Here is a 23,006-nt window from a genome sequence, read left to right as displayed (position 1 = left end):
GGCAACACTGAGTGACTGACTGAGCCTCACCGTCTTATATAAAGTTCAGACGGAACTTTGCACGTGTCATAGTGGAGCCCTCAGGATTCCAGAGCCAGCTTTCTGACATCATAATGGGGCCTCAGAGATAAAAGCCTGGGCCCAGGCAGTGTTGGTCAGTGCTGCTCAGCAGGCAGCACCTGACTGGATTAAAGCTGATACAAGGTGTGAAAGGAGAAGGGGTGGCAGTGGGCATGCACTTACTGCTACTGCTGCCGCCGCCAGTATTTGCACGGCAGGAGGGCATTTGGGCGTTGCCAAGAAGGCGTTTTTATGTAGATTCCTCCTCTTTCAGCACTGCATTGTGGTGCAAGCAAAAGAAGCAAATCCTGTGTAGCTTCCTCTCCGGCCTTTATTCACCTCCCTCCCGCTTAGTAGCTGTAAATGTGTGTGAGCCTGCAGGGCCCCATGGAATTGCCTAGGAGTAGGCTGAATCAATCGCTGCAAGGGGTGAACAGCAGTATTAGGCAGGCTCGGTCAACGGCCGGCCCATTCGGGTTATCGCTTCTCGGCCTTTTGGCTAAGATCAAGTGTAGTATCTGTTCTTATCAGTTTAATATCTGATACGTCCCCTATCTGGGGACCATATATTAAATGGATTTTTAGAACAGGGAGATGGAAATAGAGCTTGCTCTGTCCACTCCACGCATTGACCTGGTATTGCAGTATTTCCAGGACCGGTGCACCCTTTCCTTATGTGTTGACTAAAAGCAGATTCCAAAAGTGTTTTTTCTCTTTGCCATTGTTTCTGTCTTTCTGAAGGGATCTCCCCTTTTAATCCCATTATTTCAACACCTGTTGGACAATGCATTTGTACAGTCATGTGTGATAATGAGCTCATTTATTAAATGCAATTAATTAATACATTGCCACCTCTTGTTGTGTGTGTGTGTGTGTGTCTTCTGTGTTTCTGTGTTTCCGGCATTTCACATTGGAACAGCTCATTCACCTTCCTTGTCTTCTCTCCGCCCTCCCTCCTAGGTAAGTTAAAGAGCTGCACCTGAGCCAGCCACTGATTGATGCAGCACCACAGTCAAATAGTGGAGTAGGGGAACAGCAAACAGCCATTAAAGCAGCCAGCCGCCTACCCGCCACAATGGACCTACCTGTGTACACTAGATGGATGTGATGGAATGTACTGTCGTCCCTACATTTCAAGAAGAAGTAAGAATTGCAGTTGCAACAAAGCCTTGCTTGCCTACAAAGAGAGCAGCAATTTGGATTTGTTACTTTGTTACCTGGAAGAATAACAAACTGTGCAAGGATGGAGGTTGTAGGAGCAAGGAGAACAAGTTGTCTGTAAAGTTGGTGGATGCCTATTTTCCATTTTGCAGTCCCTTGTCTCCCTCTTGTGGCCTCCTGGAGGCAACTAGCTGTGCAAAAAAAAGACAGCCTGGCGGCCGGCTGTTGCAGTGTTGCCCTCTCAGGCAACACTGAGTGACTGACTGAGCCTCACCGTCTTATATAAAGTTCAGACGGAACTTTGCACGTGTCATAGTGGAGCCCTCAGGATTCCAGAGCCAGCTTTCTGACATCATAATGGGGCCTCAGAGATAAAAGCCTGGGCCCAGGCAGTGTTGGTCAGTGCTGCTCAGCAGGCAGCACCTGACTGGATTAAAGCTGATACAAGGTGTGAAAGGAGAAGGGGTGGCAGTGGGCATGCACTTACTGCTACTGCTGCCGCCGCCAGTATTTGCACGGCAGGAGGGCATTTGGGCGTTGCCAAGAAGGCGTTTTTATGTAGATTCCTCCTCTTTCAGCACTGCATTGTGGTGCAAGCAAAAGAAGCAAATCCTGTGTAGCTTCCTCTCCGGCCTTTATTCACCTCCCTCCCGCTTAGTAGCTGTAAATGTGTGTGAGCCTGCAGGGCCCCATGGAATTGCCTAGGAGTAGGCTGAATCAATCGCTGCAAGGGGTGAACAGCAGTATTAGGCAGGCTCGGTCAACGGCCGGCCCATTCGGGTTATCGCTTCTCGGCCTTTTGGCTAAGATCAAGTGTAGTATCTGTTCTTATCAGTTTAATATCTGATACGTCCCCTATCTGGGGACCATATATTAAATGGATTTTTAGAACAGGGAGATGGAAATAGAGCTTGCTCTGTCCACTCCACGCATTGACCTGGTATTGCAGTATTTCCAGGACCGGTGCACCCTTTCCTTATGTGTTGACTAAAAGCAGATTCCAAAAGTGTTTTTTCTCTTTGCCATTGTTTCTGTCTTTCTGAAGGGATCTCCCCTTTTAATCCCATTATTTCAACACCTGTTGGACAATGCATTTGTACAGTCATGTGTGATAATGAGCTCATTTATTAAATGCAATTAATTAATACATTGCCACCTCTTGTTGTGTGTGTGTGTGTGTGTCTTCTGTGTTTCTGTGTTTCCGGCATTTCACATTGGAACAGCTCATTCACCTTCCTTGTCTTCTCTCCGCCCTCCCTCCTAGGTAAGTTAAAGAGCTGCACCTGAGCCAGCCACTGATTGATGCAGCACCACAGTCAAATAGTGGAGTAGGGGAACAGCAAACAGCCATTAAAGCAGCCAGCCGCCTACCCGCCACAATGGACCTACCTGTGTACACTAGATGGATGTGATGGAATGTACTGTCGTCCCTACATTTCAAGAAGAAGTAAGAATTGCAGTTGCAACAAAGCCTTGCTTGCCTACAAAGAGAGCAGCAATTTGGATTTGTTACTTTGTTACCTGGAAGAATAACAAACTGTGCAAGGATGGAGGTTGTAGGAGCAAGGAGAACAAGTTGTCTGTAAAGTTGGTGGATGCCTATTTTCCATTTTGCAGTCCCTTGTCTCCCTCTTGTGGCCTCCTGGAGGCAACTAGCTGTGCAAAAAAAAGACAGCCTGGCGGCCGGCTGTTGCAGTGTTGCCCTCTCAGGCAACACTGAGTGACTGACTGAGCCTCACCGTCTTATATAAAGTTCAGACGGAACTTTGCACGTGTCATAGTGGAGCCCTCAGGATTCCAGAGCCAGCTTTCTGACATCATAATGGGGCCTCAGAGATAAAAGCCTGGGCCCAGGCAGTGTTGGTCAGTGCTGCTCAGCAGGCAGCACCTGACTGGATTAAAGCTGATACAAGGTGTGAAAGGAGAAGGGGTGGCAGTGGGCATGCACTTACTGCTACTGCTGCCGCCGCCAGTATTTGCACGGCAGGAGGGCATTTGGGCGTTGCCAAGAAGGCGTTTTTATGTAGATTCCTCCTCTTTCAGCACTGCATTGTGGTGCAAGCAAAAGAAGCAAATCCTGTGTAGCTTCCTCTCCGGCCTTTATTCACCTCCCTCCCGCTTAGTAGCTGTAAATGTGTGTGAGCCTGCAGGGCCCCATGGAATTGCCTAGGAGTAGGCTGAATCAATCGCTGCAAGGGGTGAACAGCAGTATTAGGCAGGCTCGGTCAACGGCCGGCCCATTCGGGTTATCGCTTCTCGGCCTTTTGGCTAAGATCAAGTGTAGTATCTGTTCTTATCAGTTTAATATCTGATACGTCCCCTATCTGGGGACCATATATTAAATGGATTTTTAGAACAGGGAGATGGAAATAGAGCTTGCTCTGTCCACTCCACGCATTGACCTGGTATTGCAGTATTTCCAGGACCGGTGCACCCTTTCCTTATGTGTTGACTAAAAGCAGATTCCAAAAGTGTTTTTTCTCTTTGCCATTGTTTCTGTCTTTCTGAAGGGATCTCCCCTTTTAATCCCATTATTTCAACACCTGTTGGACAATGCATTTGTACAGTCATGTGTGATAATGAGCTCATTTATTAAATGCAATTAATTAATACATTGCCACCTCTTGTTGTGTGTGTGTGTGTGTGTCTTCTGTGTTTCTGTGTTTCCGGCATTTCACATTGGAACAGCTCATTCACCTTCCTTGTCTTCTCTCCGCCCTCCCTCCTAGGTAAGTTAAAGAGCTGCACCTGAGCCAGCCACTGATTGATGCAGCACCACAGTCAAATAGTGGAGTAGGGGAACAGCAAACAGCCATTAAAGCAGCCAGCCGCCTACCCGCCACAATGGACCTACCTGTGTACACTAGATGGATGTGATGGAATGTACTGTCGTCCCTACATTTCAAGAAGAAGTAAGAATTGCAGTTGCAACAAAGCCTTGCTTGCCTACAAAGAGAGCAGCAATTTGGATTTGTTACTTTGTTACCTGGAAGAATAACAAACTGTGCAAGGATGGAGGTTGTAGGAGCAAGGAGAACAAGTTGTCTGTAAAGTTGGTGGATGCCTATTTTCCATTTTGCAGTCCCTTGTCTCCCTCTTGTGGCCTCCTGGAGGCAACTAGCTGTGCAAAAAAAAGACAGCCTGGCGGCCGGCTGTTGCAGTGTTGCCCTCTCAGGCAACACTGAGTGACTGACTGAGCCTCACCGTCTTATATAAAGTTCAGACGGAACTTTGCACGTGTCATAGTGGAGCCCTCAGGATTCCAGAGCCAGCTTTCTGACATCATAATGGGGCCTCAGAGATAAAAGCCTGGGCCCAGGCAGTGTTGGTCAGTGCTGCTCAGCAGGCAGCACCTGACTGGATTAAAGCTGATACAAGGTGTGAAAGGAGAAGGGGTGGCAGTGGGCATGCACTTACTGCTACTGCTGCCGCCGCCAGTATTTGCACGGCAGGAGGGCATTTGGGCGTTGCCAAGAAGGCGTTTTTATGTAGATTCCTCCTCTTTCAGCACTGCATTGTGGTGCAAGCAAAAGAAGCAAATCCTGTGTAGCTTCCTCTCCGGCCTTTATTCACCTCCCTCCCGCTTAGTAGCTGTAAATGTGTGTGAGCCTGCAGGGCCCCATGGAATTGCCTAGGAGTAGGCTGAATCAATCGCTGCAAGGGGTGAACAGCAGTATTAGGCAGGCTCGGTCAACGGCCGGCCCATTCGGGTTATCGCTTCTCGGCCTTTTGGCTAAGATCAAGTGTAGTACCTGCTCAAGCTGAGGTTAGTAATCATCCCTGCCGGTGGTACGTGGGCCATCGTAGGGGGATGACAGAACGCCGAGGTGAGGGCAGGGAACCACAACGGTCATCGCTCTGGTGTACGCATTTGGTTTAAAGGTACCATTTGTAGGTGACCAGGCGACCGCCGGATCGAGGTCATTAGGCCGGGTAGTTTGGAAGCCCGAGTTGCTATGTGCCCCAGGGCTGGTGACCCTGGGGTGCCCTAACTCACTGGGGGTGGGATCCCACTGAGTGAAGGCACACTTGCACGCACTCTCTTTCACGCTATATGAGCACACACCTTTATTCTCCCGGCCTTCTGGCTGGGAGATGAGGAATTTTTTATACCTGGCGGATGTCCAGGCTGTATCACAGCGCACATCCACTTATTTAATTTTGTTTTTCACTGTGTGTTTGTCACGTTTGTCACAAGGATTTTGGGATGCGGTGCCCTTTTGGGACCCTCCTGAGGTCTAGGGGGAAAATGTGTGGCCTTCTGGTTCCTTTTTCCCCTGCAACCCGGCCTCCCTTCTTCGGAGGGGAGGTGCAACTAGGATGCAGGCTCCTAGGTGGACACTGGGGTGGCAGCCCAGGTAGAAGCCTAGGAGTGTGTTTGGGTCTCCCTAAGCTTCGGCGAGGGGGGACCATCGATCCTTGATCCTCTAGGCCTATGGTTTGGAGGGTCAGGGAATGGTTATGCGGGGCCTCTCTCTTTTAAGAGAAGGGCTGCGATAGACCGCATCCTTGTGCACTTTTTGTGTGGCACCTCTGCACTTTTTATGCACTTGGGTGATAGAAAGCACGACTCGGGCTTTCAAAAAAAAAAAAAAAATCTGTTCTTATCAGTTTAATATCTGATACGTCCCCTATCTGGGGACCATATATTAAATGGATTTTTAGAACAGGGAGATGGAAATAGAGCTTGCTCTGTCCACTCCACGCATTGACCTGGTATTGCAGTATTTCCAGGACCGGTGCACCCTTTCCTTATGTGTTGACTAAAAGCAGATTCCAAAAGTGTTTTTTCTCTTTGCCATTGTTTCTGTCTTTCTGAAGGGATCTCCCCTTTTAATCCCATTATTTCAACACCTGTTGGACAATGCATTTGTACAGTCATGTGTGATAATGAGCTCATTTATTAAATGCAATTAATTAATACATTGCCACCTCTTGTTGTGTGTGTGTGTGTGTGTCTTCTGTGTTTCTGTGTTTCCGGCATTTCACATTGGAACAGCTCATTCACCTTCCTTGTCTTCTCTCCGCCCTCCCTCCTAGGTAAGTTAAAGAGCTGCACCTGAGCCAGCCACTGATTGATGCAGCACCACAGTCAAATAGTGGAGTAGGGGAACAGCAAACAGCCATTAAAGCAGCCAGCCGCCTACCCGCCACAATGGACCTACCTGTGTACACTAGATGGATGTGATGGAATGTACTGTCGTCCCTACATTTCAAGAAGAAGTAAGAATTGCAGTTGCAACAAAGCCTTGCTTGCCTACAAAGAGAGCAGCAATTTGGATTTGTTACTTTGTTACCTGGAAGAATAACAAACTGTGCAAGGATGGAGGTTGTAGGAGCAAGGAGAACAAGTTGTCTGTAAAGTTGGTGGATGCCTATTTTCCATTTTGCAGTCCCTTGTCTCCCTCTTGTGGCCTCCTGGAGGCAACTAGCTGTGCAAAAAAAAGACAGCCTGGCGGCCGGCTGTTGCAGTGTTGCCCTCTCAGGCAACACTGAGTGACTGACTGAGCCTCACCGTCTTATATAAAGTTCAGACGGAACTTTGCACGTGTCATAGTGGAGCCCTCAGGATTCCAGAGCCAGCTTTCTGACATCATAATGGGGCCTCAGAGATAAAAGCCTGGGCCCAGGCAGTGTTGGTCAGTGCTGCTCAGCAGGCAGCACCTGACTGGATTAAAGCTGATACAAGGTGTGAAAGGAGAAGGGGTGGCAGTGGGCATGCACTTACTGCTACTGCTGCCGCCGCCAGTATTTGCACGGCAGGAGGGCATTTGGGCGTTGCCAAGAAGGCGTTTTTATGTAGATTCCTCCTCTTTCAGCACTGCATTGTGGTGCAAGCAAAAGAAGCAAATCCTGTGTAGCTTCCTCTCCGGCCTTTATTCACCTCCCTCCCGCTTAGTAGCTGTAAATGTGTGTGAGCCTGCAGGGCCCCATGGAATTGCCTAGGAGTAGGCTGAATCAATCGCTGCAAGGGGTGAACAGCAGTATTAGGCAGGCTCGGTCAACGGCCGGCCCATTCGGGTTATCGCTTCTCGGCCTTTTGGCTAAGATCAAGTGTAGTATCTGTTCTTATCAGTTTAATATCTGATACGTCCCCTATCTGGGGACCATATATTAAATGGATTTTTAGAACAGGGAGATGGAAATAGAGCTTGCTCTGTCCACTCCACGCATTGACCTGGTATTGCAGTATTTCCAGGACCGGTGCACCCTTTCCTTATGTGTTGACTAAAAGCAGATTCCAAAAGTGTTTTTTCTCTTTGCCATTGTTTCTGTCTTTCTGAAGGGATCTCCCCTTTTAATCCCATTATTTCAACACCTGTTGGACAATGCATTTGTACAGTCATGTGTGATAATGAGCTCATTTATTAAATGCAATTAATTAATACATTGCCACCTCTTGTTGTGTGTGTGTGTGTGTGTCTTCTGTGTTTCTGTGTTTCCGGCATTTCACATTGGAACAGCTCATTCACCTTCCTTGTCTTCTCTCCGCCCTCCCTCCTAGGTAAGTTAAAGAGCTGCACCTGAGCCAGCCACTGATTGATGCAGCACCACAGTCAAATAGTGGAGTAGGGGAACAGCAAACAGCCATTAAAGCAGCCAGCCGCCTACCCGCCACAATGGACCTACCTGTGTACACTAGATGGATGTGATGGAATGTACTGTCGTCCCTACATTTCAAGAAGAAGTAAGAATTGCAGTTGCAACAAAGCCTTGCTTGCCTACAAAGAGAGCAGCAATTTGGATTTGTTACTTTGTTACCTGGAAGAATAACAAACTGTGCAAGGATGGAGGTTGTAGGAGCAAGGAGAACAAGTTGTCTGTAAAGTTGGTGGATGCCTATTTTCCATTTTGCAGTCCCTTGTCTCCCTCTTGTGGCCTCCTGGAGGCAACTAGCTGTGCAAAAAAAAGACAGCCTGGCGGCCGGCTGTTGCAGTGTTGCCCTCTCAGGCAACACTGAGTGACTGACTGAGCCTCACCGTCTTATATAAAGTTCAGACGGAACTTTGCACGTGTCATAGTGGAGCCCTCAGGATTCCAGAGCCAGCTTTCTGACATCATAATGGGGCCTCAGAGATAAAAGCCTGGGCCCAGGCAGTGTTGGTCAGTGCTGCTCAGCAGGCAGCACCTGACTGGATTAAAGCTGATACAAGGTGTGAAAGGAGAAGGGGTGGCAGTGGGCATGCACTTACTGCTACTGCTGCCGCCGCCAGTATTTGCACGGCAGGAGGGCATTTGGGCGTTGCCAAGAAGGCGTTTTTATGTAGATTCCTCCTCTTTCAGCACTGCATTGTGGTGCAAGCAAAAGAAGCAAATCCTGTGTAGCTTCCTCTCCGGCCTTTATTCACCTCCCTCCCGCTTAGTAGCTGTAAATGTGTGTGAGCCTGCAGGGCCCCATGGAATTGCCTAGGAGTAGGCTGAATCAATCGCTGCAAGGGGTGAACAGCAGTATTAGGCAGGCTCGGTCAACGGCCGGCCCATTCGGGTTATCGCTTCTCGGCCTTTTGGCTAAGATCAAGTGTAGTACCTGCTCAAGCTGAGGTTAGTAATCATCCCTGCCGGTGGTACGTGGGCCATCGTAGGGGGATGACAGAACGCCGAGGTGAGGGCAGGGAACCACAACGGTCATCGCTCTGGTGTACGCATTTGGTTTAAAGGTACCATTTGTAGGTGACCAGGCGACCGCCGGATCGAGGTCAGGAGGTCGGGTAGTTTGAAAGCCCGAGTTGCTATGTGCCCCAGGGCTGGTGACCCTGGGGTGCCCTAACTCACTGGGGGTGGGATCCCACTGAGTGAAGGCACACTTGCACGCACTCTTCTTTCACACTTTTAAGCACACACCTTTATTCTCCCGGCCTTCTGGCTGGGAGATGAGGAATTTTTATATACCTGGCGGATGTCCAGGCTGTATCACAGCGCACATCCACTTATTTAATTTTGTTTTTCACTGTGTGTTTGTCACGTTTGTCACAAGGATTTTGGGATGCGGTGCCCTTTTGGGACCCTCCTGAGGTCTAGGGGGAAAATGTGTGGCCTTCTGGTTCCTTTTTCCCCTGCAACCCGGCCTCCCTTCTTCGGAGGGGAGGTGCAACTAGGATGCAGGCTCCTAGGTGGACACTGGGGTGGCAGCCCAGGTAGAAGCCTAGGAGTGTGTTTGGGTCTCCCTAAGCTTCGGCGAGGGGGGACCATCGATCCTTGATCCTCTAGGCCTATGGTTTGGAGGGTCAGGGAATGGTTATGCGGGGCCTCTCTCTTTTAAGAGAAGGGCTGCGATAGACCGCATCCTTGTGCACTTTTTGTGTGGCACCTCTGCACTTTTTATGCACTTGGGTGATAGAAAGCACGACTCGGGCTTTCAATAAAAAAAAAAAAAATCTGTTCTTATCAGTTTAATATCTGATACGTCCCCTATCTGGGGACCATATATTAAATGGATTTTTAGAACAGGGAGATGGAAATAGAGCTTGCTCTGTCCACTCCACGCATTGACCTGGTATTGCAGTATTTCCAGGACCGGTGCACCCTTTCCTTATGTGTTGACTAAAAGCAGATTCCAAAAGTGTTTTTTCTCTTTGCCATTGTTTCTGTCTTTCTGAAGGGATCTCCCCTTTTAATCCCATTATTTCAACACCTGTTGGACAATGCATTTGTACAGTCATGTGTGATAATGAGCTCATTTATTAAATGCAATTAATTAATACATTGCCACCTCTTGTTGTGTGTGTGTGTGTGTGTCTTCTGTGTTTCTGTGTTTCCGGCATTTCACATTGGAACAGCTCATTCACCTTCCTTGTCTTCTCTCCGCCCTCCCTCCTAGGTAAGTTAAAGAGCTGCACCTGAGCCAGCCACTGATTGATGCAGCACCACAGTCAAATAGTGGAGTAGGGGAACAGCAAACAGCCATTAAAGCAGCCAGCCGCCTACCCGCCACAATGGACCTACCTGTGTACACTAGATGGATGTGATGGAATGTACTGTCGTCCCTACATTTCAAGAAGAAGTAAGAATTGCAGTTGCAACAAAGCCTTGCTTGCCTACAAAGAGAGCAGCAATTTGGATTTGTTACTTTGTTACCTGGAAGAATAACAAACTGTGCAAGGATGGAGGTTGTAGGAGCAAGGAGAACAAGTTGTCTGTAAAGTTGGTGGATGCCTATTTTCCATTTTGCAGTCCCTTGTCTCCCTCTTGTGGCCTCCTGGAGGCAACTAGCTGTGCAAAAAAAAGACAGCCTGGCGGCCGGCTGTTGCAGTGTTGCCCTCTCAGGCAACACTGAGTGACTGACTGAGCCTCACCGTCTTATATAAAGTTCAGACGGAACTTTGCACGTGTCATAGTGGAGCCCTCAGGATTCCAGAGCCAGCTTTCTGACATCATAATGGGGCCTCAGAGATAAAAGCCTGGGCCCAGGCAGTGTTGGTCAGTGCTGCTCAGCAGGCAGCACCTGACTGGATTAAAGCTGATACAAGGTGTGAAAGGAGAAGGGGTGGCAGTGGGCATGCACTTACTGCTACTGCTGCCGCCGCCAGTATTTGCACGGCAGGAGGGCATTTGGGCGTTGCCAAGAAGGCGTTTTTATGTAGATTCCTCCTCTTTCAGCACTGCATTGTGGTGCAAGCAAAAGAAGCAAATCCTGTGTAGCTTCCTCTCCGGCCTTTATTCACCTCCCTCCCGCTTAGTAGCTGTAAATGTGTGTGAGCCTGCAGGGCCCCATGGAATTGCCTAGGAGTAGGCTGAATCAATCGCTGCAAGGGGTGAACAGCAGTATTAGGCAGGCTCGGTCAACGGCCGGCCCATTCGGGTTATCGCTTCTCGGCCTTTTGGCTAAGATCAAGTGTAGTATCTGTTCTTATCAGTTTAATATCTGATACGTCCCCTATCTGGGGACCATATATTAAATGGATTTTTAGAACAGGGAGATGGAAATAGAGCTTGCTCTGTCCACTCCACGCATTGACCTGGTATTGCAGTATTTCCAGGACCGGTGCACCCTTTCCTTATGTGTTGACTAAAAGCAGATTCCAAAAGTGTTTTTTCTCTTTGCCATTGTTTCTGTCTTTCTGAAGGGATCTCCCCTTTTAATCCCATTATTTCAACACCTGTTGGACAATGCATTTGTACAGTCATGTGTGATAATGAGCTCATTTATTAAATGCAATTAATTAATACATTGCCACCTCTTGTTGTGTGTGTGTGTGTGTGTCTTCTGTGTTTCTGTGTTTCCGGCATTTCACATTGGAACAGCTCATTCACCTTCCTTGTCTTCTCTCCGCCCTCCCTCCTAGGTAAGTTAAAGAGCTGCACCTGAGCCAGCCACTGATTGATGCAGCACCACAGTCAAATAGTGGAGTAGGGGAACAGCAAACAGCCATTAAAGCAGCCAGCCGCCTACCCGCCACAATGGACCTACCTGTGTACACTAGATGGATGTGATGGAATGTACTGTCGTCCCTACATTTCAAGAAGAAGTAAGAATTGCAGTTGCAACAAAGCCTTGCTTGCCTACAAAGAGAGCAGCAATTTGGATTTGTTACTTTGTTACCTGGAAGAATAACAAACTGTGCAAGGATGGAGGTTGTAGGAGCAAGGAGAACAAGTTGTCTGTAAAGTTGGTGGATGCCTATTTTCCATTTTGCAGTCCCTTGTCTCCCTCTTGTGGCCTCCTGGAGGCAACTAGCTGTGCAAAAAAAAGACAGCCTGGCGGCCGGCTGTTGCAGTGTTGCCCTCTCAGGCAACACTGAGTGACTGACTGAGCCTCACCGTCTTATATAAAGTTCAGACGGAACTTTGCACGTGTCATAGTGGAGCCCTCAGGATTCCAGAGCCAGCTTTCTGACATCATAATGGGGCCTCAGAGATAAAAGCCTGGGCCCAGGCAGTGTTGGTCAGTGCTGCTCAGCAGGCAGCACCTGACTGGATTAAAGCTGATACAAGGTGTGAAAGGAGAAGGGGTGGCAGTGGGCATGCACTTACTGCTACTGCTGCCGCCGCCAGTATTTGCACGGCAGGAGGGCATTTGGGCGTTGCCAAGAAGGCGTTTTTATGTAGATTCCTCCTCTTTCAGCACTGCATTGTGGTGCAAGCAAAAGAAGCAAATCCTGTGTAGCTTCCTCTCCGGCCTTTATTCACCTCCCTCCCGCTTAGTAGCTGTAAATGTGTGTGAGCCTGCAGGGCCCCATGGAATTGCCTAGGAGTAGGCTGAATCAATCGCTGCAAGGGGTGAACAGCAGTATTAGGCAGGCTCGGTCAACGGCCGGCCCATTCGGGTTATCGCTTCTCGGCCTTTTGGCTAAGATCAAGTGTAGTATCTGTTCTTATCAGTTTAATATCTGATACGTCCCCTATCTGGGGACCATATATTAAATGGATTTTTAGAACAGGGAGATGGAAATAGAGCTTGCTCTGTCCACTCCACGCATTGACCTGGTATTGCAGTATTTCCAGGACCGGTGCACCCTTTCCTTATGTGTTGACTAAAAGCAGATTCCAAAAGTGTTTTTTCTCTTTGCCATTGTTTCTGTCTTTCTGAAGGGATCTCCCCTTTTAATCCCATTATTTCAACACCTGTTGGACAATGCATTTGTACAGTCATGTGTGATAATGAGCTCATTTATTAAATGCAATTAATTAATACATTGCCACCTCTTGTTGTGTGTGTGTGTGTGTGTCTTCTGTGTTTCTGTGTTTCCGGCATTTCACATTGGAACAGCTCATTCACCTTCCTTGTCTTCTCTCCGCCCTCCCTCCTAGGTAAGTTAAAGAGCTGCACCTGAGCCAGCCACTGATTGATGCAGCACCACAGTCAAATAGTGGAGTAGGGGAACAGCAAACAGCCATTAAAGCAGCCAGCCGCCTACCCGCCACAATGGACCTACCTGTGTACACTAGATGGATGTGATGGAATGTACTGTCGTCCCTACATTTCAAGAAGAAGTAAGAATTGCAGTTGCAACAAAGCCTTGCTTGCCTACAAAGAGAGCAGCAATTTGGATTTGTTACTTTGTTACCTGGAAGAATAACAAACTGTGCAAGGATGGAGGTTGTAGGAGCAAGGAGAACAAGTTGTCTGTAAAGTTGGTGGATGCCTATTTTCCATTTTGCAGTCCCTTGTCTCCCTCTTGTGGCCTCCTGGAGGCAACTAGCTGTGCAAAAAAAAGACAGCCTGGCGGCCGGCTGTTGCAGTGTTGCCCTCTCAGGCAACACTGAGTGACTGACTGAGCCTCACCGTCTTATATAAAGTTCAGACGGAACTTTGCACGTGTCATAGTGGAGCCCTCAGGATTCCAGAGCCAGCTTTCTGACATCATAATGGGGCCTCAGAGATAAAAGCCTGGGCCCAGGCAGTGTTGGTCAGTGCTGCTCAGCAGGCAGCACCTGACTGGATTAAAGCTGATACAAGGTGTGAAAGGAGAAGGGGTGGCAGTGGGCATGCACTTACTGCTACTGCTGCCGCCGCCAGTATTTGCACGGCAGGAGGGCATTTGGGCGTTGCCAAGAAGGCGTTTTTATGTAGATTCCTCCTCTTTCAGCACTGCATTGTGGTGCAAGCAAAAGAAGCAAATCCTGTGTAGCTTCCTCTCCGGCCTTTATTCACCTCCCTCCCGCTTAGTAGCTGTAAATGTGTGTGAGCCTGCAGGGCCCCATGGAATTGCCTAGGAGTAGGCTGAATCAATCGCTGCAAGGGGTGAACAGCAGTATTAGGCAGGCTCGGTCAACGGCCGGCCCATTCGGGTTATCGCTTCTCGGCCTTTTGGCTAAGATCAAGTGTAGTATCTGTTCTTATCAGTTTAATATCTGATACGTCCCCTATCTGGGGACCATATATTAAATGGATTTTTAGAACAGGGAGATGGAAATAGAGCTTGCTCTGTCCACTCCACGCATTGACCTGGTATTGCAGTATTTCCAGGACCGGTGCACCCTTTCCTTATGTGTTGACTAAAAGCAGATTCCAAAAGTGTTTTTTCTCTTTGCCATTGTTTCTGTCTTTCTGAAGGGATCTCCCCTTTTAATCCCATTATTTCAACACCTGTTGGACAATGCATTTGTACAGTCATGTGTGATAATGAGCTCATTTATTAAATGCAATTAATTAATACATTGCCACCTCTTGTTGTGTGTGTGTGTGTGTGTGTGTGTGTGTGTGTGTGTGTGTGTGTGTGTGTGTCTTCTGTGTTTCTGTGTTTCCGGCATTTCACATTGGAACAGCTCATTCACCTTCCTTGTCTTCTCTCCGCCCTCCCTCCTAGGTAAGTTAAAGAGCTGCACCTGAGCCAGCCACTGATTGATGCAGCACCACAGTCAAATAGTGGAGTAGGGGAACAGCAAACAGCCATTAAAGCAGCCAGCCGCCTACCCGCCACAATGGACCTACCTGTGTACACTAGATGGATGTGATGGAATGTACTGTCGTCCCTACATTTCAAGAAGAAGTAAGAATTGCAGTTGCAACAAAGCCTTGCTTGCCTACAAAGAGAGCAGCAATTTGGATTTGTTACTTTGTTACCTGGAAGAATAACAAACTGTGCAAGGATGGAGGTTGTAGGAGCAAGGAGAACAAGTTGTCTGTAAAGTTGGTGGATGCCTATTTTCCATTTTGCAGTCCCTTGTCTCCCTCTTGTGGCCTCCTGGAGGCAACTAGCTGTGCAAAAAAAAGACAGCCTGGCGGCCGGCTGTTGCAGTGTTGCCCTCTCAGGCAACACTGAGTGACTGACTGAGCCTCACCGTCTTATATAAAGTTCAGACGGAACTTTGCACGTGTCATAGTGGAGCCCTCAGGATTCCAGAGCCAGCTTTCTGACATCATAATGGGGCCTCAGAGATAAAAGCCTGGGCCCAGGCAGTGTTGGTCAGTGCTGCTCAGCAGGCAGCACCTGACTGGATTAAAGCTGATACAAGGTGTGAAAGGAGAAGGGGTGGCAGTGGGCATGCACTTACTGCTACTGCTGCCGCCGCCAGTATTTGCACGGCAGGAGGGCATTTGGGCGTTGCCAAGAAGGCGTTTTTATGTAGATTCCTCCTCTTTCAGCACTGCATTGTGGTGCAAGCAAAAGAAGCAAATCCTGTGTAGCTTCCTCTCCGGCCTTTATTCACCTCCCTCCCGCTTAGTAGCTGTAAATGTGTGTGAGCCTGCAGGGCCCCATGGAATTGCCTAGGAGTAGGCTGAATCAATCGCTGCAAGGGGTGAACAGCAGTATTAGGCAGGCTCGGTCAACGGCCGGCCCATTCGGGTTATCGCTTCTCGGCCTTTTGGCTAAGATCAAGTGTAGTATCTGTTCTTATCAGTCCTTGTAAGGATAGATAGCTCGGAGAACCACTGGGGGCTATAAACACTAGCTTAGCGATCCAAGAGCGTTCCAGACGAAGCCGGCGACGAACTGCGGAGAAGAACCAGCGAAGACGACGATCCAGAAGGGAGAAGCCGCCATCGGGGAAGAAGCTCCGGGAGATCGCTGCCGGGAAGAAGGAGAACTGCGACAGAGACCTTCGGAGAAGAGCCGCTGCTGAAGGGGATCTTTGAAGAAGCTCGGCCGCAGAAGAAGCTCGACGAGGAACCGCTGCGGAAGAAATTTCGTGGAAGAACCTCGGCCAGCAAGGAGAAGATTTGCATAGCTCCGCCCCCTTCGGGAAAGAGCTATCGAAGATCCTCCCCAAGCGACAGGAACAGCTGGAAGAAGCCATGGCCTCAACCAGCAACCCTGCCACCCAGAAGGAGAAGGCTGATGGACCAGGTGAGCCGGCCCAGGCCAGGACATCTCCTCCTGAAGCCTCCTCAAGCGGACAGGCCACCAGGAAGCCGAACCAGGCTGCTCCAACCCTGGAGCCCTGGATGAAGCAGACGGTGGCCCTGAAGCTGAAGGAGGTGGACGGGAGAGTGCCGGACATGACGGAAGAAGTGTTCTGCCAGAAGATGCTCCTGGACCAGGGCTTCGCTAAGCCGGAGACCATCAGCATCCAGGCCTTCATGACCGGGATGTTCTTCGTGACCTTCGCTTCAATCAACATCTGCAGAAGGTACTGGGAGATGGTGAAAGCGGCGAGGCCTGAATCCCCTTTCTCTCGCTTTGTGGGCAACTGCCCTGTCCAAAGAGAGGAAAGGCGGGTGACGGTCTCAATGCGGAACCCACACACCCCCGGCAAAGACATCACCACGCTCCTGAAGCGGTTCTGCACAGTGGTGAGGGAACCCACCCACATCCTGAACGGACTCGGCTTCTGGACTGGCAAGTGGTCGGTAATCGTCCGACTCAACAAGGATTCAAGCGCGGAAGACGGCCTCCAGCACCTGCCCCAGTCATTCTCGCTGGGCAACTCCTACGGCCTCATCTACTACCCGGACATGCCGCAGATCTGCAGGAGATGCAGCAAGAAGGGTCATTCGATGAAGGACTGCAAGGAGGACGCCTGCAAGAACTGCCGGGTAACAGGACACGAGACCAAAGACTGCCCGAAACGGACAATGTGCAACCTCTGCGGACAAGCAGCCCACTCTTACAAGGACTGCCCGAAGAGGGATCGATCCTGGGCAACTGTAGCAGCGAAAGCTCCAGCCAGAGGGAACCCCGCCCCAGCCAGAGCTCCAGCGGCGCAGAAGACCGGGAATAAGAAGGATGGTAAGAAGACGACAGTCCCTCCCCCCCGTCTCCCGGCCCTCCCTCGCCCTACCCTTCCCACCCTCCCTCGCCCGGCCCTCCCCACCCCCCCGTCCCCAACCCCTGTCACCCCCACTGAGGCTCTCACCTTCTCCTACCCACCCATCTCAGTGGTCCTGTCACCTGCACCTCTCCCAACCCAGCCTCCCTTCTCCCCAGCTCCAGCAGCACTAACATCTTCCCCTCCAGCTGCTGGAGTCCTCTCCCTGGAGGATTTTCCCCCTCTTGTCTCCTCAGGTGCCATCCAGAGGAAGAGAAAGGTGAGGGACAGCCCAGCTGCTGAGTCCTCAAAGCGACAAGTCGTGGAAATCTGCGAAGATTCCCTTGCGCAGCAGGAGGAAATGGAGCAGATGGTGGAGGAACTCGTGTCTGAACCTGAGGTCATCGACTTCACAACAGACATCCAGGTGGCTACAATCCTGGAACAATTTTTGTCAGAGGGCCTGCTGGATCTTTCGGACCCGCCAGGAGAGGAGGATCCGCCCGACCGGACTGGTAACTAAGGTGTATCGTTTGCACTAACCTTCTTTATTCTCCCCCATGGCTGCTAAACTTGACATCTTTAGCCTCAATGTGAGGAGTGTTAGAGATAGGACTAGATGTCAGATGGTGCTAACTTTTCTTTCCAAGCAGTCGAGTGATGTATTTATGCTGCAGGAATGTACTCTCCCCTCTTCCAGGTCATACCATCATCTGGCCAGGCAGTGGACCCATGGCCCGTCCTACTGGTCTGGTGGGGGCGACTGTAAGTCTGCAGGGGTTGCCATCCTGATTAGGGGAAGCGTATTTACTGTTGACTCTGTCCAGGAGCTCGCCTGCGGCCGCTTGTTGGTCGTAGACGGTTCCTGGGCAGGAGAGCCGATTAGGCTCATCAACGTGTACGCTCCCCCTATGAAGGCTGAGCGCCTGGAACTATTCCAGACCCTGCGGACCCGGCTCGCCACCACTAGGGCAGTGGTGATGGCCGGGGACTTCAACTGCCCCATCGAAGAGGATGGACGAAGTTCCGGCACTTCAATCAAACTGGATGTCAGTTCCAAACTGCTTATCGAGATGGTAACCGAAGCATCCTTGCAGGACGTTGTGGGCTCCATGGGGATCGGCTCTGTGAACTATTCATGGAGCCGACCCGATGGCTCACTTCGTTCTCGGATTGACTTTGTGTTCACCTCCCGGGCAGTCAAGCAGCATGGGCACTCCATGGTCCCCTGCTTCTTCTCTGACCACAGGGCCATTCTCTTCCAGGGTGCCATCGGCCACGGTTTTCCTCCCGGCCCTGGCTCCTGGAAGCTGAATTGTGCCCTGCTGGAAAGAGAGGAGGTACTGGCGGAACTTAGAGACGCCTATATTGTTTGGAGGAATGATAAAGTTTTCTTTGACAAAACCTGTGACTGGTGGGAATATGTTAAAGTTGAATTTCGTTGTTTCTTTCAGGCAAAAAGTCGTCAACAGGCGTGTGAGAGGAAGAGAGACTTCAGAGAGATGCAGCGTCAGCTGCGATCCCTGCAAGACCTCCTTCAATGCGGCTGGGACGTCAGGAAGGAGCTGGAGGAAGCCAAAAAGGGCCTGAAAAGGCACTTTGAGGAGGAATCCAAGCGAATTGTCTTTCGTTCCAAGGTGGAGAACCTGGAGAAGGGTGAGAAATGTAACTCGTTCTTTTTCAGGAAACTCCATGCCGGCCACACGCCCCTGAAGGAACTTCGAGATGAGACCGGAAACATGCATTCTGGGAAGAAGGAGGTGATGGGAGTCGTCACAGACTACTACCGAAGCCTCTACTCCCGGAAAACCACTGACCCCGAAGCCGCCGATAAATTCCTGTCAGGTATCACTAATCATCTTGATCCTGCAGGTACGGAGGCTATGGATGTACCCCTGACGGTGGAGGAACTGCTCTCTGCCGCTAAATCCTTCAGACCCGGCAGGACCCCGGGCAGTGATGGTCTCCCAGCAGAGCTCTATGTAGCGCTGGGGGACTTGATCAGTCCGGACCTGCTGGAGCTCTATGAGGAGATGGTGGTGGAGGGTAGAATGCCACCGTCCTTGAGAGAAGGCATGATCACGATCTTGTATAAGCGGAAGGGGGAGAGATGTGACCTGAAAAACTGGCGTCCCATCTCTCTCCTGAACGTGGACTACAAGATCCTCGCCAAAGTATTGGCCAACAGACTGAAGGTTGTCATCGGACAGATCATCGGATCGGACCAAACCTGCGGCATTCCTGGCCGTAGGGTGGCCGACAGTCTTGCCCTGGTGAGGGACACGGTGCATTACATGCAAAGCCGCCGTACACACGCGGCCCTGGTCAGTCTGGATCAGGAGAAGGCTTTTGACCGGGTCTCTCACGAATTCATGGGTAAGGCTCTGCGTAGGCTGCGGCTTGGCAGGTTGTTCTGTTTGTATGTTAACCTGATGTATTGCGACATTTACAGCTCGGTGCTGGTGAACGGCTGGAAGACTGACCCCTTTCCTGTATCGTCGGGGGTTAGACAAGGCTGTCCTCTTTCACCTCTCCTTTTTGTTTGTGTTATAGAGCTCTTCGCAGAGGCTATCCGGCAGAATGGAGAGATCAGAGGGATCACCGCACCAGGTCCAGGACACTTCGAGGTCAAATGCTCGCTGTACATGGACGACGTGACCGTCTTCTGCGCTGACCAGAGTTCGGTGACTGCACTCGTCCAGACCTGCGAGGAGTTCGGACGCGCTTCAGGGGCAAAAGTCAACTGCGGGAAGTCGGAAGCCATGCTCTTCGGAAAGTGGTACCTGCCTTCTCCTGCCTCCTTCCCGTTTACTATCAAGCCGGACTTCATCAAAATTCTGGGAGTCTGGTTCGGTAAGGAAGGTGCAGCCCTAAAGTCGTGGGAAGAACGCTTGGCCAAAGTCAACCAAAGGATCGGACTGTGGAGCCTCAGACAACTCACTATTGAGGGCAAAGCAATGGTCCTGCGTAACGAAGTCTTGCCTGTGCTACAATACACTGCACAGGCATGGCCCCCTCTTGCCACCGTCTCGAGGGCCATTACCAGGACTGTGTTTCGCTTCATCTGGGGCTCGAAAATGGACAGAGTAAAGCGGACTGTTATGTACAAGGAGCCCCGCAAAGGTGGGAAGGGTATACCCGACATTCCCACTCTGCTGCGGATCGCTTTTGTATGTGACTGTGTTCGTAGGACTCTGAGGACAGCAAACGGCTCTGCGGGCAAGGCCATGTCCCGCTACTTCCTCCTTCCCCTCTGGCGAGGTTTTGGCTGGGACAAGTGGGACAGCTCCTTCCCTTACAACTGGCACGCTCCCTGGTTCTACGGAGATGTCGTCCGGTTCATGAGGGAGCATCAACTGGAGGGTCTTAAGCCCGACTTGTGGAAACCTAAGACGATCCACAAGCACATCAGAGCAAAGGACTCACTGGAGTCTGTTCCAGAGCTTCATGCCGACACGTTGGAGACTGTTTGGACTAACGTGTCATCTGGCAGGTTGACCAACGGGCACAAGGACATTTCATGGATGGCCATCCAGGGAGGACTGCCTCTTAGGTCATTCATGCATGCCCGCAACCTGTGCAAGACCCGGTACTGCCCCAGGTGCCCCTTCACGGAGGAAACATCTTTGCACATTTTCTGGCAGTGCCCCTTTGCACAGGGTCTGTTGAAAGCCTTGGAACATGAACTCAAGGACTCAGTACCCAGGAACAGACTGTCGTACCGCTCGGTACTTTATGGACTATTTCCTGGGAATACCACGGATGGAGCAATCCAGGAAGCCTGGCGCCTTATGAACTGCTTTAAGGACGCTATATGGTTTGCCAGGAACCGTCTGATTTTGCGGAGAGAGAGTGTGTCCGTCCAGGACTGCCGCAGGCTGATCCACAGCCTGCTCAGAGACTATTCCACCTGGGACAGCCCGGACGTCGATGAGGAAGAGGACTGATACTCCCCTTCCCCCCACTCTCCCTTCTTGTGTGTTGTCTTTCAATAAAGCTTCGGGCCTGTGATTTCCCCCTTCCCTATCCCCTCCTACCCACTCCCCTATCCCATCACTTGTCTGTAATGCTTTGTTGTTTGGCTTTAGTGAATGCAAGAATGTTAGTGTAGCATGTGGTGTAATGTATAGCATAGGCTAGCCTGTACTGTGTATTATACTGTCATGTTATGTTTGACGACTGTTATTATTTATTATTTGCTGCTTCATGGCTTGCGCTGCGTCGCAGTAATGTTTGTATGATGACGATTGATTGTCAATAAAGCATTTTTCAATCAAAAAATCTGTTCTTATCAGTTTAATATCTGATACGTCCCCTATCTGGGGACCATATATTAAATGGATTTTTAGAACAGGGAGATGGAAATAGAGCTTGCTCTGTCCACTCCACGCATTGACCTGGTATTGCAGTATTTCCAGGACCGGTGCACCCTTTCCTTATGTGTTGACTAAAAGCAGATTCCAAAAGTGTTTTTTCTCTTTGCCATTGTTTCTGTCTTTCTGAAGGGATCTCCCCTTTTAATCCCATTATTTCAACACCTGTTGGACAATGCATTTGTACAGTCATGTGTGATAATGAGCTCATTTATTAAATGCAATTAATTAATACATTGCCACCTCTTGTTGTGTGTGTGTGTGTGTGTCTTCTGTGTTTCTGTGTTTCCGGCATTTCACATTGGAACAGCTCATTCACCTTCCTTGTCTTCTCTCCGCCCTCCCTCCTAGGTAAGTTAAAGAGCTGCACCTGAGCCAGCCACTGATTGATGCAGCACCACAGTCAAATAGTGGAGTAGGGGAACAGCAAACAGCCATTAAAGCAGCCAGCCGCCTACCCGCCACAATGGACCTACCTGTGTACACTAGATGGATGTGATGGAATGTACTGTCGTCCCTACATTTCAAGAAGAAGTAAGAATTGCAGTTGCAACAAAGCCTTGCTTGCCTACAAAGAGAGCAGCAATTTGGATTTGTTACTTTGTTACCTGGAAGAATAACAAACTGTGCAAGGATGGAGGTTGTAGGAGCAAGGAGAACAAGTTGTCTGTAAAGTTGGTGGATGCCTATTTTCCATTTTGCAGTCCCTTGTCTCCCTCTTGTGGCCTCCTGGAGGCAACTAGCTGTGCAAAAAAAAGACAGCCTGGCGGCCGGCTGTTGCAGTGTTGCCCTCTCAGGCAACACTGAGTGACTGACTGAGCCTCACCGTCTTATATAAAGTTCAGACGGAACTTTGCACGTGTCATAGTGGAGCCCTCAGGATTCCAGAGCCAGCTTTCTGACATCATAATGGGGCCTCAGAGATAAAAGCCTGGGCCCAGGCAGTGTTGGTCAGTGCTGCTCAGCAGGCAGCACCTGACTGGATTAAAGCTGATACAAGGTGTGAAAGGAGAAGGGGTGGCAGTGGGCATGCACTTACTGCTACTGCTGCCGCCGCCAGTATTTGCACGGCAGGAGGGCATTTGGGCGTTGCCAAGAAGGCGTTTTTATGTAGATTCCTCCTCTTTCAGCACTGCATTGTGGTGCAAGCAAAAGAAGCAAATCCTGTGTAGCTTCCTCTCCGGCCTTTATTCACCTCCCTCCCGCTTAGTAGCTGTAAATGTGTGTGAGCCTGCAGGGCCCCATGGAATTGCCTAGGAGTAGGCTGAATCAATCGCTGCAAGGGGTGAACAGCAGTATTAGGCAGGCTCGGTCAACGGCCGGCCCATTCGGGTTATCGCTTCTCGGCCTTTTGGCTAAGATCAAGTGTAGTATCTGTTCTTATCAGTTTAATATCTGATACGTCCCCTATCTGGGGACCATATATTAAATGGATTTTTAGAACAGGGAGATGGAAATAGAGCTTGCTCTGTCCACTCCACGCATTGACCTGGTATTGCAGTATTTCCAGGACCGGTGCACCCTTTCCTTATGTGTTGACTAAAAGCAGATTCCAAAAGTGTTTTTTCTCTTTGCCATTGTTTCTGTCTTTCTGAAGGGATCTCCCCTTTTAATCCCATTATTTCAACACCTGTTGGACAATGCATTTGTACAGTCATGTGTGATAATGAGCTCATTTATTAAATGCAATTAATTAATACATTGCCACCTCTTGTTGTGTGTGTGTGTGTGTGTCTTCTGTGTTTCTGTGTTTCCGGCATTTCACATTGGAACAGCTCATTC

The 23,006-nt window shown here is 49.9% G+C and overlaps 8 non-coding genes and 6 pseudogenes across 8 annotated transcripts; all 14 read left to right on the top strand.

The window, feature by feature from the left end:
• Positions 1–539: 539 nt before the first annotated feature.
• Positions 540–730, top strand: LOC142726886 (U2 spliceosomal RNA). Its single transcript, XR_012877119.1, has one exon. It is a non-coding gene; the product is annotated as a U2 spliceosomal RNA (small nuclear RNA).
• A 1,274-nt stretch (positions 731–2,004) lies between these two features.
• Positions 2,005–2,195, top strand: LOC142726885 (U2 spliceosomal RNA). The gene has a single exon (XR_012877118.1). It is a non-coding gene; the product is annotated as a U2 spliceosomal RNA (small nuclear RNA).
• Positions 2,196–3,469: 1,274 nt separating this feature from the next.
• Positions 3,470–3,660, top strand: LOC142726884 (U2 spliceosomal RNA). Its single transcript, XR_012877117.1, has one exon. It is a non-coding gene; the product is annotated as a U2 spliceosomal RNA (small nuclear RNA).
• A 1,274-nt stretch (positions 3,661–4,934) lies between these two features.
• LOC142726917 (U2 spliceosomal RNA) lies at positions 4,935–5,004 on the top strand (annotated as a pseudogene).
• Positions 5,005–5,791: 787 nt separating this feature from the next.
• LOC142726902 (U2 spliceosomal RNA) lies at positions 5,792–5,971 on the top strand (annotated as a pseudogene).
• Positions 5,972–7,245: 1,274 nt separating this feature from the next.
• On the top strand, positions 7,246–7,436 carry LOC142726883 (U2 spliceosomal RNA). Its single transcript, XR_012877116.1, has one exon. It is a non-coding gene; the product is annotated as a U2 spliceosomal RNA (small nuclear RNA).
• A 1,274-nt stretch (positions 7,437–8,710) lies between these two features.
• Positions 8,711–8,780, top strand: LOC142726916 (U2 spliceosomal RNA; annotated as a pseudogene).
• A 788-nt stretch (positions 8,781–9,568) lies between these two features.
• On the top strand, positions 9,569–9,749 carry LOC142726900 (U2 spliceosomal RNA; annotated as a pseudogene).
• Positions 9,750–11,023: 1,274 nt separating this feature from the next.
• On the top strand, positions 11,024–11,214 carry LOC142726881 (U2 spliceosomal RNA). Its single transcript, XR_012877114.1, has one exon. It is a non-coding gene; the product is annotated as a U2 spliceosomal RNA (small nuclear RNA).
• A 1,274-nt stretch (positions 11,215–12,488) lies between these two features.
• LOC142726880 (U2 spliceosomal RNA) lies at positions 12,489–12,679 on the top strand. Its single transcript, XR_012877113.1, has one exon. It is a non-coding gene; the product is annotated as a U2 spliceosomal RNA (small nuclear RNA).
• A 1,274-nt stretch (positions 12,680–13,953) lies between these two features.
• On the top strand, positions 13,954–14,144 carry LOC142726879 (U2 spliceosomal RNA). The gene has a single exon (XR_012877112.1). It is a non-coding gene; the product is annotated as a U2 spliceosomal RNA (small nuclear RNA).
• Positions 14,145–15,452: 1,308 nt separating this feature from the next.
• On the top strand, positions 15,453–15,554 carry LOC142726913 (U2 spliceosomal RNA; annotated as a pseudogene).
• A 5,556-nt stretch (positions 15,555–21,110) lies between these two features.
• On the top strand, positions 21,111–21,285 carry LOC142726890 (U2 spliceosomal RNA; annotated as a pseudogene).
• A 1,274-nt stretch (positions 21,286–22,559) lies between these two features.
• Positions 22,560–22,750, top strand: LOC142726878 (U2 spliceosomal RNA). Its single transcript, XR_012877111.1, has one exon. It is a non-coding gene; the product is annotated as a U2 spliceosomal RNA (small nuclear RNA).
• The last annotated feature ends 256 nt before the right edge of the window (positions 22,751–23,006 follow it).

The sequence above is a fragment of the Rhinoderma darwinii genome, unplaced genomic scaffold, assembly GCF_050947455.1.
Source record: "Rhinoderma darwinii isolate aRhiDar2 unplaced genomic scaffold, aRhiDar2.hap1 Scaffold_643, whole genome shotgun sequence".
NCBI classification, from domain to species: Eukaryota; Metazoa; Chordata; class Amphibia; order Anura; family Rhinodermatidae; genus Rhinoderma; species Rhinoderma darwinii.
This window is presented reverse-complemented; position numbering and strand designations above follow the sequence as displayed.